The sequence below is a fragment of the Bombus vosnesenskii genome, unplaced genomic scaffold (genome assembly GCF_011952255.1).
Source record: "Bombus vosnesenskii isolate JDL3184/JDL3185 unplaced genomic scaffold, Bvos_JDL3184-5_v1.1 scf7180000014540, whole genome shotgun sequence".
NCBI classification, from domain to species: Eukaryota; Metazoa; Arthropoda; class Insecta; order Hymenoptera; family Apidae; genus Bombus; species Bombus vosnesenskii.
Window position 1 is genome coordinate 585,920 of NW_022883508.1, and position 17,154 is coordinate 603,073.

Genomic DNA, 17,154 nt, shown 5'->3' on the forward strand with positions numbered 1-17,154 from the left:
TCTTTATAAGGAGTATGGAGAGAATGATGAGGAGAATCAGCAGTACCAGCAAGGGAGATCCGATATTGGAGAAGTTAAAAACAGATAATGTAAACGAAATAATGAATGTGTGGCGTTGGATGGACACTAATGCCGAAATGAAAAGGGACGACAGGACAGGAGAACGATGGCTACCCAAATGACCCCTAAGGAGTGAGATGAAATACACCATGGTAGAGTGTCGGTAGCCGTCCAAACAGAAGTCGGCCAGTCGGCAAAAAGGAAAGAAATTTCGCCGTGGGAGAAAAGAACAACGGCTGATAGGAAAAAGCCGAGGCAGGAGGAGCTAACATATGCTGAGGCGTGTGGTAGGAATAGAGAAAATGTTGAAAGCGAGGGTGAATGGACAATGGTCGGCAGGAGAAGAAGGATTAGGAGTGTAACCGATAAGACCTATGAGGAGGCACCTAGAAGTAGAAAGGCGGTAGGGAAGGAAGAAGAGATATAGTATCAAGGAGAAAGAACGAGGCGATCCTGGTTAAAGTTGACCAGGACGCTAACTTGATTGACTCTTACAGAGAAATAGAGGAAGCGAAAGATGTGCTCAGGGAAACAACTGATGTAAGGAAGACCAGGGCAAGGCACATCTTAATTGAAATAAACATTAAGGTATCGGCGGACGAGGTTGCAGAGAAGCTGAAGACGACCATGAAGAAGGACATAGAAATTTTGCCCTTGGCAAATAGACTCTAGAAATCGCTGAGAATGACACATCGGGCAACCCAGCAAGCGTTATTGGTAATTCCGGCGAATAGCATTCCAAGGAGGAAACTCACCATGAGGATTAGGACAGGATTGACGATAACGACAGCTAGAGTTATTCTGAATGTCGTCAGATGTTATAGATGCCATATGCTGGGGCATAATGAGGCGAGATAAACAGTATTAAGTCCTGGGAAGGAGCTATGTCGGAGGTTTGGCGATGGCGTTCACACTATAAACGGCTGTGGTAAGACGTCAAGGCATGCGATCTGCGCGGCGGAGAGAAGAGCCAACCTGAGACATATAACGGGATCGCTAGCATGTCCAGCGGTGAAGGATAGGATGAGAAGAGGAAATACATTCAGGGGATAAAAATTATAATAATAAATTGGAATGGGTGCAGGTTGGCTCAGGAGCTGATGTACCAGTATGTCTGCGAAGCCGAAGTCGACGTGGTCTTTATCACTGAGCCCTAACGACAGCAGACTTACTGGTACAAGGTGATGCATCGATGTGGGAGACCCTGTTCAGAGGAAAACATTGGGATGAAAGTACTCTGGCAACCAGAAACGGACTAGTGAGCATTTGTGTCAGCGCCGTGTTTTGCATTGGGGGATATTGTTCTCCCAATGTCAAGCTAGAAGAATTTTACTACTACCTAAGGGAAATTGGTCCGGAGACCATTATCCGGACAAACAGGCGGAGTTATTCTTCAATGATGATCGCCGGGATTTAACGGCTTCCAATCGCCTTTTGTCTCAACTGAGACCTGGACACCCTCTGACGCTTGCACATATTCAGGTGTACAGTGTAAATGTATCATCTACCTAACAGAAATATACAACAGATTTCCCAGATTAGCTGTCTACGATTTGGAACAAGGAATGGTTATTATAATCACAATTGCAATTTCCTTTCATATACCAAATAAAATTCCCTTTAAAGTTATATGAAGTCCTAATGACCCAAATAATCGGTTTAAGGATTGAATAAATAAAAAACAAAATAATAATAAAAAGAGATTTTCATCAAAAAGTAGCTGTAGTTGCAAAGAAAGGTTATAGTTTCGTCGGATATATTTTCGATGTATCTTTTACCTCTGAGAATAAGATAAGAAACCAGAGCAAAAATGGTCTTAAGTTCAGGTATTTTCAAAATCATCATCTTGTAATGTTTCAGCAAGTTTTTATTTCTTTTGAACACATTCTTGCCTAGGGATAACATCTGTATAGCCTGCTAAGATAAAAAACAACATGTAAAATAAAATATCTTACAAAAAAAGAATTTCTCGCTGCATTACGTTTGTTGTTTTTGGTGTTAAATTCTAGTGACGTTTTTTCGACATTTACAGAGGCTATTAAGTATACACGTACAAGAATATCAAGCATATACGTAATGTTAGCTTTTACATTTTTATTAAACGTATCTTCATTTTCTTGTTTAGTCTTAAACAGCTCATTCAAGGCAAGGGAATTGATTGAAAGTTTGAATGTACTTGTAGGGACTCATGTATCTATTGAATAATAATTTTGTAGATATAGTTTTCTAACTTTTATAGTTTTTACTTTCATTCTTTTTAAACAACTAATTCATGAAATAGCTGACGTTTTTGATGTACTATAATTGACAAAATAAACATATACTCAAGTTCCTTTTACTACATAAAATAAATATGTAATCATAATACCATATTATGATTGTAACAGAAATTGTATAATGATTTAATATTTGAGTTATTTTTAAGAATTAATCGAAAATTATATTAAATTATATTAACGCTAAAACTGAAAATTGAAATTTGTATTCATTTTAGAATTCGCAATACTGGTTGTCCATAAGCTACTCAAGCATTAATAAACGCAGTAAATCAAGTTATTCACCGAATTTAAAGACTGAAAATGACGCTATTATTACAATATTATATGAGACCAGTCAAGACACTTTGAAAATCACATGATTGATTTCTTGAGCGATGAAGATACATAATAGCAGTAGCAATGGGCCAGATCGAGAAATCGATAGCGAATAGTTTTTGCCGCTAGAAGGTAACTTAACATTACAAAATTACATATTTCATTTACTGCCTTTATAAAAATTAACCTCTTTACAAAATCTTTTTATTGTTATAACTTAATTCAAAAGTTATATTGTAATAACTATAGATTGATATGATTTGTAAATTATTACAATTCTTATAACATTACATTTACATTAAAATTAATTTCATTTAGATCACATATTCTTAATTCTTTGCTATACGTTTTTACAAATTTGATTATTCATTAGGTCTAAACGAAGTAGAAGCTTTGAAACAAAGAAATGAAACGTTGAAGAGAAAGTTAATAAAAATGAAGACAGCATTTCGAAACAAGGAGAATACTTTAGGACAACTTTCCGCGCCAAATAAAAACAAGCAAAACGCTGAGAAGGCAATAACGAAAGAATTGCTCAATACTAACAACATATTGAAGAAAATAAGCACGTATGAAATACCATTGGACTTAAAGAAATCAAAGAAAAGATATCCTTCACAGAGAAACAAAAACAAAATATAAAATTCAAAAGTCGTTGTTTTTCGCTGTTCATTTTTTTCTAATCGTGTTTTCATTACTTTTTTGTATTTCATATGTTGTTCGATTCATATTAAATCTCAAACAATTGCTCATTTAACCAACGACAGCGACGATTGTGTAATATCGGAAAATAAGGATAGAAATTTTTTCCCGATTACTTACAATTTATTAATATTAAATTGAATATACAAATATAAATTGGACAGAGAACGATATTTATTTAACGGAAACTAAATGCAATACTCGTATCTATATCAAATAACTTTACAGTTATTTGACCACTCTCGTCACAACCGAATCTAACACACACACTCTCTCTCTCTAACAACTCTATCAATTCTCACGACTCTACTCTTCGACGACTCGAAACCTCTAACGACTCTACTCTTCGACGACTCAATTAGCTCCGATTCTCGCAACACGCACACTTTTCGATTCGCCTTGGATAGCGAAACCGTCCTTCTTCTAACGTTGTCTATTGTTTCCCTCATACCTATGTAAGAACTACCAACTACGTGCTTTTAGTCACGTAGGCACTCTTAAATGTAAACGAACCACAGAAACACGACGTACACGGTTTTTTCTATTTTCAGCCGATCTCCAATCAAAGGTATTCTACGATATTACAATCGGCCTTTCCTGACAATCACATCTGCCCTCAGATGTGCTCATCAGCGCCGCTCGCACTTACATCACTATCGTCAGCATTCCACCATTTCATGTGATCGGCTGCCGTGGAAGTTGTACGTGGCCCTTCGTGCTCCCCCTCTCGCTGCACTATGTATCGGTCATTTCGCAGGACTTTTATCACCCGATACGGTCCAAGAAACTTCGGATGCAGCTTTAGCCCGGGACCCTTCTGCATCCTCTCGATTGCCACTAGATCTCCCGTCCTGTACGCTGTCGCCTTCTTGCGTCTCCTGTTATACGTCCGCTTGTTTCGGATTTGGATCTCCTCAATCCGTCTCTTTGCGTCTGCACGCAGCTGATCTCGTTCCTCTTGGAACACCGCGGCCTGTTCGTCCCCGATTAGCTGACTGATCTGTGGGTCGTCCCGCAGCCTCATTCGTGTTCCGAACAACAACTGGAACGGGGCAGCGTTCGTACTTACATTGGGAGCTGCATTTAAATACCTCTGCGCTGTCTCCAGGTGTTTGAACCACTTGTCCGGCGTTGATGCAGATAGCTTCGTCAGCAGTGGGATAAGCGTCTGGTTCACTCTTTCCGTTGTCACTTGTCCGTTCGCCCGCGGGATCCCAGTTGTAGTCCGAACGTGCTGTATACCTTCCTCTCTGCAGTAGTCTTCGAAGGCGCCGGCCGTAAATGCTGTTCCACGATCGGAAATGATTCTCCTCGGGTTCCCAAAATTCACAGACTGCTTCCTCAAGCGACTAATGACCTCGGCAGAACCCGTCGACTTGGTGGGATACAACCATACAAACTTTGTGAACGCGTCCACCACCACAAAGATATGTCGGTAACTTTTTTTTGTAGAAGGTAATGCCCCAAGGTGATCGACGTGGTAGGTGTCGAGCGGCAATTCCCCCTTGTCGATGGTATTTAGTAACCCCTCCTGTTTTCCCTGCTTTCTCTCTGCAAGGATACAGTCGATGCAACTCTGCACTACCTTTTCTACTTTTTCGCGCATTCCTCTGAACCAATAATCCCTCCTTAACAACGCTTCTGTTTTGGTGATGCCAAAGTGACCGCGTTCGTGAGCTCGTCGGGAATGCCTTGAATAATGTAGTCTATCAAGGATTGCGTATCAACCCTTCCTTGTTTTGCAATCCCGCACATGTGATACATATATTGTTGCAGACTCTCATCTGCTTTCTTCTTTCTATGGGATAACTCGCGATGTATCTGTTGGTCGCTTACTACATTTTCGAACTCATTCCTCAACGCCCTTTTTAGCTTTGCCCAGGACTTCGCGCATTGTTCTTGTCGTACGAAGGCCTGAGCGGAGCCTGCGAGTAATTTCTTAGCATAGGCCACCATGTGGGAGTCTGACCAACCCCACACTTCTGCCATTTCCTCGAAGTCTTCCACCCACTGATTTACACTCAGCAGATCATCCCCGCTGAATTTCTCTAATGAGTCTTCTACGTCTTTAAGACTCAACATCGAACCGACGCATACCTTCTGGTGATACTCATCGCGGTCCTGATACACCGCTCGCGTGCCTCTCCTGTATTCTCGCGCGCCTTGTTTATCGTCCTCGCCTTCACTTTCGTCGGAGCTCTCTTCTTCCGGCGATACATCGTTCCCTTCTAGGGCCGCCTGTAGCCGCGCGCGTAGTTCGGATTTTCTTCCCGTTACCTTCAACCCCAAGCTAACGAGACGCGCTCTCAGCTCTTTCGTCCTCAGCTTCTCGAGGTCTTCCTCTCCCTCTTGACTGCGTTCGGCTCTCTGCTTGCTTCTTAGATCTCGCTGGTTTGTTGGTTCTTCGCCACGCTTCGAACCCTTAGGAGTAGATCGACCAGGTTTGCACGCTCTGTTCAACCTGGCAACCAGCACTGATCTCGCACCGGATATAGGCGTGCGAGCTTACTCCTCAGCTCCTCCAGCGTCAAATCCTCTTCACCCGACAATCGTTCGTCTTCAACGTTTGCCATTTTATTCTATTCTTTTTCTACCCCAGCACAAATAGCTCCGCTAAAAGGTGTCGTTTTCTGTCCTATTCGATCCCGGCTGAGCCCCCATTTGTAATATCGGAAAATAAGGATAGAAATTTTTTCCCGATTACTTACAATTTATTAATATTAAATTGAATATACAAATATAAATTGGACAGAGAACGATATTTATTTAACGGAAACTAAATGCAATACTCGTATCTATATCAAATAACTTTACAGTTATTTGACCACTCTCGTCACAACCGAATCTAACACACACACTCTCTCTCTCTAACAACTCTATCAATTCTCACGACTCTACTCTTCGACGACTCGAAACCTCTAACGACTCTACTCTTCGACGACTCAATTAGCTCTGATTCTCGCAACACGCACACTTTTCGATTCGCCTTGGATAGCGAAACCGTCCTTCTTCTAACGTTGTCTATTGTTTCCCTCATACCTATGTAAGAACTACCAACTACGTGCCTTTAGTCACGTAGGCACTCTTAAATGTAAACGAACCACAGAAACACGACGTACACGGTTTTTTCTATTTTCAGCCGATCTCCAATCAAAGCTATTCTACGATATTACAATTGTCACATTTTGTAAAATACCGTTAGAAAGTATTTTCGTACATTCGTGAATCGTGGCACGAAGAGAAGGAAAATTAATTAAAAATAAATTAATTAACTTAAAATAAATTAATACAGAGAAGCTGCATATGTGAATTCTATATATATGATTGAGTAAGTGTATATTCTTCTGTAGACCACATCTTTTCTTCGAAGGTTACTGTAAGTTTATCATCAATTCAAAAACTTTTTCGACCTCCATAAAGTCTCTCCCATATAAATAGCTATGTACATATGAGCCGAGAATATCATTACAAAGCATCTGTGCACAGTCTTCGAAAAAAAAGCGTCATTGATATTTGTAAAGAAAGGATGATATTAGAAACAGAAAAAAATTATTTCCTAGTTCCAGTTCTAATTAGTACTTTCGCATATATAATTTTTCCTTGAAATGTATAACTGATCACTGACTCGAAATAAATAATCCGTTATCCCTTTTCTTTTTATTTGAATTTGCCAATAGAGTGAGGATCCGAGAATGAGAGAGAGATTTGAACCATATACTTTATAAATGTAAAAAAATGAAGTACTTTATAATAATTCAGAAGGCGCTTCGAGGCACGTTTCACGGAATTGTAAGAACATTTTCATTTTACATATTCATTTTGTGCAGTATACATATATTATCCAAATCTTTAATATTTTTAGATTCACTTACGCAAGATATATTCACACGTCTAATCAAATGTCTATTTTTTCAAGCAAAAGAAGGATTTCATTTTTGTATAGTATGTTCACCATTTCTTAGGTTGGTAATACCTTCATGCATTTAATGAAATAATAAATTCAAAAGATATATTATAATATTAAATTATATTATGTGTATTATTCCCCAAAGTTAATTAAAATTATTCTTTAGTTATATTTCTTTTTGTTTAAAAAATTCAAATGAAGATAAGATAAAATATTTTCTAGAATCGTTCTTCCTTTTAAACTGCTTTGCTATTGGTTCTTGCGAGCAATATAATCCTGCGCACTAGAAATGGGAATCTAGTCGGCAACGTTGGATGATCTCGATCTCGATTGTTGATATCAGTGGCTGTTGAGTCATTACGTTGCGCTGTATGTTCTTCAGTAGAGTTTGGTGGTAAGTTATTATTGTAACTTAATTTTCACTTCCAACACTGTGTCTCCATTGTGCGTTGTAATATATACTATTTTTTATTATATTACTTACCATGTTACTTTTAAATATATGTTAAATGTATTGATAAAAATATGTATTTTTCAGGTGAATGAATGCATCATGGACTGATGCCGCTATTGTTTCAAGAAATCTACTTGTTACAACAAATAACGATGAAATAAAGCAGCATCGTGTATTAAAAAGGTAAGTATCCTTCGACTTTATGCATTGAATATCTATTTACACTACAGGCCCTTTTTATAATATTTTTCGTAATTCTGTTTTCCAATTTTATCCATAATAAAAATTATAGTCCGCATGAAACATTCCGTTAAAAGAAATTTAAAACTGTACTGTTTTATTAACAAAAGACTCTACCTTGTTAATTTATTGTACATAAAAAAGAGTATTTAATTTTTTATCATATAGCAACAACGATAACATAAGATAAAAGAACGTGAAAATATAAAGAATTTTGCAAAATAATTTCGAAGAAAATTATGAAAAGAATCTATTTCGTTACAGTTTCTAATATTTAATAAATGTTTAATGTTAGTTTATAACGATATTATGTTATATACATAGAAGATTAAATATGCTAAAAATAATTTGTTACTATTAATGCTTCTAATAAATTTATGCAAAATGTGATAAAGTAGTCATAAGTTTTTATGTAGTATGATGTATAGGGTTAGTTTTTCAAACATCAACCGAATTTATTGAACATATAACGTTCTTTCCGGACATTCGATATGAACATCGTTCACCTTCAAGCGTTTGAATACGCTTTTTGTTACATTACGTCCTTGAGGTGTGTATATATACTGTACCTTCTTTATCTGTCCAATTTCTTTCTTTTCTTCTATTATAGGTGTAAACCTATTAATTTAGAATTAGAATACGCGACGCAAATTAAATGTTAAACATTTTTGTTAAATATTTAATAATAATGTAGTATATTTGACTATTATAAAAACATCTATCTGTACTAAACACTGTCCGATCATGTTCTGTAATTTGAGCACCTAAGCGATTGGTGCCCCAATGTATTATTTATAATATAAAGAAGGAATTGTGACAAATATCAAGTAAATTTAGTACACCTTTAATATCTATAATGTTAAGAACACAGTTACTCAATTCTCTTTAATGCGTATTAAAAGTAAACTTTACATGTTGAAAACCGTTTGTCTCAGAACCACTATCAATAACAATAATATGTAATAAATATAATAAACAGCAAATAAATAAAATAAATACAATATGTTATAAATGTAATAAATACGCATGGCACATTGAAATATTGAACTTTTGTAGAATCTTTTACTTTTCGTCATAGCTTATAAATTATTATACATTTCCATTGATTTTAGAATCGTTTCAGTTGTCAAGAATTGGTTCAAGTGAAATTATATTTCTGTCACCCAAAACGATCCAAATGAAGCATTAACAGTTGACGGATTATTTCCTTTACATTTATGAATAGTTTTATAAATGTGAATATATTACAATTTACAATGTTAAATTGTAATAATGTTCTTTTTTATGTAAATTGGATTGCTTTAAAATTATTTTTTTCTATGTACATGTTATGAAATATTAGATCTAGTATTATATCTCGGTATTTTCAAATTAATTCTTCTAACTCCATTCAGATTTTAAGAATATGATCAATTTGATTGATCAATGATTAACAAAAGTATCTGCCTAAATCATGCAAATTACAGAAAAATTAAAATTTTTTAACAAATGTAACGAGATACATCATGCGAATATTACGTGGTTTCTTGAATATTATAGCGATAAGTTCAATGATAACTTATAAATAAATATACTATAAGAATAGTAAAGAATTTTAGTACTATAAATTATTTGTTTTTATTAAAATTCTCTTATTTAAAAGTATTTGATGAAACTTAAACAAATAATGATACGCTGTTGTAATATTTTAACTTAATAACAGGTATTAAATATATAATTCAGTTATGCTCTTACAAAATAATTGTGCTTGAATTTAGATACTTACATTTAATTTTTCTAATCTGTTATTTTTTAGAGCTTTCGATGTTTGGGTCTCCAGAAACTTATATATGGACTTTGTAAAATTCAGGTAAACCTACTCCTCAGTGAGGCATATCGTGATAAATCTTCTCCTATACTGGTACGGTGAGTCCGTTTTAATTATTTTTATTACGAAATGCATGTAATCATGCGTTTCCATTTTTATTAGTACAGATTTATTAGGTAAGGTACTATACTCTTTGTTACGCCACGAGGCTTACCACTGGCTGTATTTCTAACCGTCGCTCTCGGTCCTACAGTGTCGCGGGCAGATCGTCTTATCTGCCCGACGGAACACATACAATGTATGGATGAGCGCATAGTTGTCGCGAAGCAGCGAGATCTAGAAACGTCGATTTTTGTCCGTTACGTTTTCCACACAAGAAGGCGGCGTACGTGATCATAGGCGCGAACGGTGGCGTGACCCGAGCATAGTGGGGGTCGTCTTCCAAAGAAGACAAAGAAATAATCGAAAGGCAATCAGTCCCTTCTGACGAGCCAAACGTTATACATCGAGAGATCTGAGGAGCAAAATCAAAGACGCATAGTCTAACGAATTCATTGAGAGATATCGTAAAGTCGGTCGACTTTCTGCAACATATTTACAGTATTCATTGTTAAACAATTTGTGGCGTGTTTATCATATTATTGTCAAATATACTATTTTATGTTAACCTGTTAATACAGTGTTACATTCATTGAACCACCTCTGTTATCTTAATCGAAACAGGGGAACGACTATTTCGCGGCGTCGATTAACAGAATCGTAGCGAGAATTTACGTCTCTCGCTGACGCGTTTTCACGCGACCGCGTCTCTCCGCGAACGGTCGTAACACTCTTTTATGAACGAATGCTTACAAACTGATAGCTTGATGTGGTACTCGCCGTATTAAAAATATAATCAAGATGATCGAGCCGAGATTTCTATTTATACGAGCAGTATGCGTGTAGGAAACGGTAAAAATCACTGCGTCTTTGTCTGTGATTGAACTGAAATTTGAAATATTTTGGGTCATGCAACCCTTTTTTTTTTTTTGTACGTGGAGAAATCCTCATGGACACTCCGCTGTTGCAATAATCGCGTAACAGCAGAGTAGTGTCGGACTCCTACCGACTAAAACTCCACGTTGACCATCCTACGCGTATGACAGGGGTGCTCCAGGAACCTCTTATGAATTAACTTCTGTTGCACCCCCTTCTCGCGTTCTCTTGTTCGAGCCGGCTATTGAGTAGGCGTTAGGGGGAGGTCGTTGCCCCTAGCGCTGTCACTTCTTCTGGTCGTAGTCCGTTGGGGTGTTGGCGGGGCGGCTCTGGGTCGTCTGACTGCCATCCTTCTCCAGCGTCTTACCCTGCAGGGGTGAGAGTTTTTCTTTCTCTCCCTTTCCGCTCGCTCCTTCGCGAGCATAACTCGCTCGCAGAAGAGGCGGACGGCCTCGTATTCCTGTGCCCCTCTCATTATCGCTTCCACGATAGCTGAGGGGGTCAGTATTTCGCCTATGGCGTGTCGCAGGGTGTAGCGGGGCAGCTCCCACGCCGGGCAGAGCTCCAGGGTGTGTTGGGCTGTGTCCCTGCCCTCCCCGCAGTGGTGACAGATGTCCGTTGTCTCCCGTCCGATCTTCTTCAGGAACTCGCCGAACACGCCGTGTCCGGTGAGCACTTGTGTCATCCTGAATGTGAGTGGGAGGCCGTGGCGGCTCCTCCATGCCTCCCAGTTTGGTAGGACCGCTTCCGCGCCTCGATGTTCGCTTCTCTCGTTGATCAGTTGGGATCGCCACAGGTTCCATGTGTCCTCCTCGGCGGTTCCTGTGTCGTTTGGAGCCGCCTGCTCGGTAGGGTCTTCTCCTGGATGCCATTCTCTCCGGTGGGTGTATCTCTTTTTGAGCGCCAGCGCCCGCAGCTCCCACGGGAGGGACGCGGCTAGGGTGGACGCCGACGCGTGAGACACCGTCCGGTATCCGGTCACTCTGTGCAGCCTTCTCAGGAGCAGAATGCTGCGACGGCTTGGCATCAGGTCGTCCGCCCATACTGGAGCCCCGTACATCACTCGTGACCGAACGACGCCCTCGTAAAGTCGGCGCACCGCGTCTCCGGCCCCGCCGATGTTCGGTAGTAGGCCGCACAGGGCATTGGCAGCCGCTGACACCTTCGGGATCAGTGAGTCGAAGTGCGGCTCAAACGTCCACTGGCTGTCGATGGTGAGTCCCAGGTACTTCATCTGTGATCCCACCCGGACGGTTTTACCTGCCATGTTTATGCATAGGCCGGGCGGTGGTGTCCCTCGCCTCTTCCTGTCAAAGAACCAGGTGGCCTCCGACTTCGCAGGGGAGACTCTCAGGCTCAGTTCGTTCACGGCACGGATCGTACAGGCCGTTGCGATTCCGCCAATGCGCAGCGTCTCGTGCCAACCACGACCCTCGACCAGGATTAGGGTGTCGTCCGCATAGCATACTATGGCCGCGCCTGGGGGTAGCGGGCATCGTAGTACCTCGTCGTACGCAACGTTCCATAGTATGGGGCCCAGCACCGAGCCCTGCGGGACGCCACGCTCGACGGATCGCTTTTCCTCTCCTTCCTTACTGGTGTAACACACCCACCTGTCGTCGAGGTAGGCTCGGATCAATCGGACGAGGTAGCTGGGAACCTCGAAGTGCTCCAGGGCCGTCACTATCCTGTCCCATGGCATGGTGTTGAACGCGTTGACGATGTCCAGGGAAACCGCCAGCGCCACGCCTTTCCATGGGAGACCATGTCCTCCGCAATCGCTCGTACGCGTCTGACCGCGTCAATCGTCGAGCGCCCCTTCCGGAAGCCGTACTGGCTTTCGTGCAAACCTGGCACTTGGCCCGCTATGTGTCGTTCCAAGCGGGCGGCGACTACCCTCTCGAGTAGTTTGCCGGCCTCGTCCAGTAGGCATATCGGCCGGTACGGTGACGGCGAGGTCGTCGGTCGGCCCTCTTTATAGAGCAGGACCAGCCTCGCCGTCCGCCACGCCCGGGGGTAGACTCCCTCTCTCAGGCATCTTGTGAAGAGGTGCCGGAGTCTGGGGGCCATGACCCCCATCACTTCCCCCCAGATCCGGCCAGGGATTCCGTCCGGGCCCGGTGCCACGTTGCGGGCGGTCATTCTTTTGGTTGCCTCCCATATCTCCTCCTCCGTGACTTCCCAGTCGTCCCTCCATTCCAGCGGTCGTGTCGTTTCCCGTGGCCGTTCCGCCGCTCTGTTTCCTTGTGGGGGAGAGAGCGTTCCGGTGATCCGCGTCAGCAGCGCAGGCTCCATTTCCGCCGTTGTCAGGGGGCCCTTCGCGCGTAGTTTCTGTGTCACCGTCCTGTATGACCTCCCCCATGGGTCCGACTCGACTATTTCGACCAGTTCGGACCAGGTACGGTCCTTCGCTTTTTTAATTTCCCTTTGTAGCGAGCGCCGTAGCGCGCGGTACGTCCGGTAGCGCAAGGAGACTTCTTCTTTGTCGCGTCGTCGCCAGCGGCGGGCCCTTAGGTACTGTCTTCGGTCCCGGACACATCTCGTCCTCAGTTCCGCGATGTCGGGGTTCCACCAGTAAACTGCTCTGCTTCGCACCGTGCCCGGTGTAGCTCGTGGCATGGATGCGTCGCAGATTGCTGTCATGGCTTGGCGGAGGTTCTCGGCCTCCTCTTCCACGTCTGCTTCGGTCGTCGTTGTCGAGGCCTCCCAGCTTCAAGCTGTTGCTATAGCAGCCGCCCGGAGTAGATCTTCATTCCTCTCCTTTATTTTCCATCTAGGTGGTGGGCGCGCGTGTCTCCCCCTCGGCGGGCCGTGCCCGTCGTTTGTCGTCGGCATTCCAGGTCCAGGTGCGTCCACCTCCATGAATATGTAGAGGTGGTCCGATAGCGTCTCGACCCCTTCGGCCACTCTCCAGCCTGAGATCCGCCTGAATGCCTCGGGGGAGGCCCATGTTATGTCAACTATGGAGCTCCCTCTGCACGTCACGCAGGTACTGGTCGAGCCCCTGTTCATTAACAGAAGTCCAAGTCCCGCGGCCCAGTTTGATAGCGTGCGGGCGCGCGTTGGTCCTGGCGTTCCCCCATTCCGTGGAGTGCGCGTTGAAGTCTCCCAGGACGAGCACTTGTCGGGGGAGTCGTCGCCTGACGCAGTCGCCAACTCCGTCTAGGAATTCTTCGAACGCTGCCCGTCCGCTGTTAGGTGACACGTACACCCCTACCACCATCATCTCTGCCCACTCGACCGCGGCGTACCCGTTGCCGCGTTCCAGCAGGGCTCCATGGGCGAACGCCCCGGGCGTTGATGTCCAGGTGACGGCATCCATTCCGTCCGTGTCTCCGACCCACTCCGGGGCATCCTGAACTCTGTATGGTTCCGCCACCACCGCTAGGTCGACCGTGCTCTCCCGGATGGTTTGGTGGAGCAGGTCTTGTGCTCGCCTTGACTTTCCCAGGTTAGTCTGGAGGATACGCATTCTCAGTTCTTTGGTGTTCTTTCCTTGTTTGTGGCTTCCTCCGTGCCTACCTCCTTGTTCGCGGGCTTAGGGTCGCTTTGCGACGGGGAGCCTTTCTCGCTGCCTCTTGCAGCCGTGGATCCACGGGCGGCTCCTTTCGTTCCTTTCTTCGAGGGGGCGCAGGCCGGTCCCCCCATCCTGTGCACCGACGGTGCTCCAAGCGCCTCGCAGAGCAGGCATTTCGGGCTCGCAGTAGTGCATGCTCTCGCCTGGTGCCGCATCTGAATCACAGGTGCTCCTTGTCCTCCTTGGCGGTGCAGGTCTTCCCCGTGTGTCCTATCCCAAGGCACCTGTAGCACTGTAACGGTCTCCGTTCGATGGTTTCAACCTTCGCCGTTGACCAGCCTATGGCGACCTTTCCAGCCTGGGCCAGTTTCCTCACTGCACTGGCAGGGTCTCGTATCCATACGGTGCCAAGTCCGTTCCGGGCGGGGCGGATTTCTGCCAGCCGGATGCCCTCCGGCTTGCAGCCGCTCTCCCTCGCCAGGGTGTTCTGGAATTCCGCCTTGGTGGCCGCTATGTCTATCAGGGACACCCATGCCTCCGCGGCTCGGAAGGGGGTCGCCACGCGGACCTCGTTCGGGTCCAGAGCCCGCGTCGGCTGTGCTGCGAGCGCTGCGGCCTTCCCCCTTCCCTGGTCCTCAGGGACCTCTAAGATGACACCTCCGGTGATGGTCTTCCGCATCCTCATCGTGTTGATACCGAGCTCGGTCAGGGAGACACTGTCCTTGGCCGCAGCCAGCACCTCCGCGTAGGATTGGCTCGATTTGTCCGTCAGGGTGATTGTTACCGCTGACGTTCGCGGTGCGCGCGGGAGGGGCCCCCTGCCTCCCCCTCTTCGTGCGTTCTCCAATCCACTCTCCGGAGATTTCCTCTGGCTCTCCGCCCCTGTCTCGGGGATCAGCTTCGCCGGCTGCTTCTTCCCTGCCTCCTTCTTCTTTCCTCTTCTTTTCCTTCCGACGGTTTGCCATTCGGTGACAGCCGTTCGGCCTCCCTTGGGCGCTGGGGCGCTTGGGGCTCCAGGCTCCATCCCTCTCGTGTTCGCGGCAGGGGTGACCTCCTTTCCTTCTCCTTTTTCTGTTCCCTGCAGTTGTTCCTCCAGTCGGTGCAGCAAGGATCTCATCTCCTCTACATGGTGCTCGACTGCAGCGAGACGCGCCCTGTAGCTGCTCCCATCCGCGGTGGGGCGCGAGGCCGGCTCTTTTCGGAGTGCCTCTACCGCCGCCTCCAGTGTTGCTATGCGTCCTTGCGCTATAGCGAGTGCGTCGGTGACAGGGTCCGTTCTCCTCACTATCTCTGTCACGCCCGCGGTGATGGTTCTCGCCGCCTCCTTCTGGGTTTTCCCCTGCGTGCCCTTGTGGCCGCGAGGTGCCTCGGCAGCCTTGGCCACCTCGGCGGCCCGGCGAATCAGTTCGGCTGCTATGTCCGCCGTTGTGGCTGTTCTCATTTCTTCAGCCGGGTCCGCGGGGAGTTCGGGGGATTCGTTGGCCTTCTTTCTCTTCGCTCGGGGTGCTTCTCTGGCGGGGGTTTCCTCCTCCTCTGTTGTTTCCTCAGTCCATATTCCCTCCTTGTCCAGCGTGAAGCGGGAGGGTCCCTCCTTTGGCGGCATCGCCTTCGTCATGCTCCTGGTGCTAACGTGCGGCGGCTCCGCAGCCAGTTCCGTTTCCCTCCGTCCCCTAGCGTTTTCCTCTACCTCCTTCTCTTTCGCCATGGTTGCGTCCGTTTCCCCGTTGGGCGAGAAATGTCGCTCGGTCAGCACTTGCCACTCTGCCAGTCGCTGTCACTTTCAAGTGGCCCGCGCAACGCGCTTCGGCGCACGCGCCAATATGGCTGCGTCTGGGTAGTTCCTCGAGTATCCCGTGTAGCGGCGCTGTTGTCACGCGTCCTAATATGACTACTCCACCGTCCTAACCTCACACTTGTTGGTTTTGCTTTAACTCCTCCTTGTCCAAGCCGGACTTCCCGTATCCACACCCGTTTTGCGCTCACAGGCATTAGTCCTCCACTCTGGTTACCTCCATTGCCCAGGCTCCCCAGTTTTCCGGAGATTTCTGCCTCCCATGTATCCCCACCACTTTGGGGTCATGCAACCCAACCGCTTCTGAGGTCGATCGCGCCTTTACATTTTAGGTTTTTCTTTATTTCCTCGGATAACTGTTATCCAGTTTTCGTTTTTCTTTATGAGTACTTTCTTGGTGGATGCAGATTCGGATGAATTCACGTGTGACGGAATATATCAATCTAATTAGGTTATATATATGGCGGCATTCGACAGCACAAATACCACCACTCGACAATAATTAACACCGGACAACGGCAGCGCAGTGGTTAGCGCCTTCGGTTACGAACGTTCGGAACCCGGGTTAAAATCCCGACACCCGTAGACCGATTTTTCCTTCCACGATTCTTAAATGAGAAGAAAAATATAGCATCTACATCTACACCGGCAGCCGAACCTATCTCATTCTCTACACTAGGCTTCCGCACCTTTTTTTTTGTACGTGGAGAAATCCTCATGGACACTCCGCTGTTGCAATAATCGCGTAACAGCAGAGTAGTGTCGGACTCCTACCGACTAAAACTCCACGTTGACCATCCTACGCGTATGACAGGGGTGCTCCAGGAACCTGTTATGAATTAACTTCTGTTGCACCCCCTTCTCGCGTTCTCTTGTTCGAGCCGGCTATTGAGTAGGCGTTAGGGGGAGGTCGTTGCCCCTAGCGCTGTCACTTCTTCTGGTCGTAGTCCGTTGGGGTGTTGGCGGGGCGGCTCTGGGTCGTCTGACTGCCATCCTTCTCCAGCGTCTTACCCTGCAGGGGTGAGAGTTTTTCTTTCTCTCCCTTTCCGCTCGCTCCTTCGCGAGCATAACTCGCTCGCAGAAGAGGCGGACGGCCTCGTATTCCT